The following is a 1,271-nucleotide window of genomic DNA, read 5'->3' as shown; positions in this document are numbered from 1 at the left end:
CTCAGTGCCTTGGAACTTGTTCCTGCTTCTTCCTGCAGAGGTTTTAAGAAATGGCTTGCCCCTTCTCCCAAGGTTATCTTTCCAGAGAGAACTTCCAGTACTCCCCTCTTGAATGTGGACACCATCCCTCATCCCCAGCATGGCAAGTGACTATGAGTCTGGTGGAAGTGTTGCAGACTTGGGAGAATAAGAGGACTTCTGCTTTGAACTCATTATGATAAAGATGTTCTAAAAACAGCTGGCAAAGTCCATGTACAGCTCTCTTTGTATATCTTTGCAAGCATGAAGGCTGTTCTCAGCAATCAGGCTCTCAATGTGCCAGAAAAAAATGTAGGCATCACCCTGAGGATGCACAGTGATCGTGAATAGCCCCAGAGGAACCCTGTGAAGGGACTTTAACCACAAGTCTCCTTGGAAAGAAAAAGAAGACGCTTATTGACAAATTGTGGGGAGATAGAAAGGAGCTGGCTGGTGTCAGCAGCAGGTGTAGTTGTGTGCAGAAGGGTGACACATGGGACTTCCCTTGCAAACTGAGTTCTACATGCTCAGTTCCCCTACGTGGCTATGCAGGCGAACAATCTCTCAGTGAAATACAAAATGTCTTGGGTGAAAAATACATCACAGGGTTTGGATGAGGCCAGGCCTTGCTTGCTCATTATCTCAAGCCCAGAAAGATGAGATAATTCTTGAAGGAAATGACATTGAACCTGGATCAAATTCAGCTGCTTTGATTCAAGCAAGCCATAAAAGTTAACAACAAGAGCAGCAGAAATACTTGAGATGGTGTCTGTCTCTGAAAAAGGGACAGTGCAACAGGCCCACAGGCAAGACCTGAGAGTTGTTCAGCTGCAGTGACCACAGCTGCCCGATGATCCCTGAGGACTAGCTATGATTTTTAAAGATGCAACATAGAAAAGAGAAAAGAAAAACAAACCTGCAGTGTAGGCAAGATGTAAACTTTGTATCCTTTTAGAGGCACTGTAAATAAAGGTAATATGACTATTGGGACTTTTGCCTCAGGGCAGGATGAAGTATTTGTGATAACTAGAAAAGCCAGACAAACCATAAAAAACGATTTTTGGGGGGGTATCATAGAACTGCTGAAGCAATAAGGCTGAAAGAGACTGAAATTCCAGAGAAGCAGAAGTAAACTCAGAAGCAGACTGATTTGTACTTTCCTTTCCCTCTGGGAATATTTGTTGGCTTGGTGTGAATTAAAGGCTGAGAGTATGACCATGGTGAAGACAGAGAGCTGCTGCTGGGCACACGTA

General features: G+C 44.2%; 1 pseudogene; it reads left to right on the top strand.

Annotated features, from left to right (window-relative positions):
• The first annotated feature begins 282 nt into the window (after positions 1 to 282).
• On the top strand, positions 283 to 855 carry LOC114091390 (large ribosomal subunit protein uL6 pseudogene; annotated as a pseudogene).
• Positions 856 to 1,271: the final 416 nt, after the last annotated feature.

The sequence above is a fragment of the Marmota flaviventris genome, chromosome 8 (genome assembly GCF_047511675.1).
Source record: "Marmota flaviventris isolate mMarFla1 chromosome 8, mMarFla1.hap1, whole genome shotgun sequence".
NCBI lineage: Eukaryota > Metazoa > Chordata > Mammalia > Rodentia > Sciuridae > Marmota > Marmota flaviventris.
Note: the sequence above shows the minus strand (reverse complement) of the source record. Positions and strands in the feature narration are given on the sequence as shown.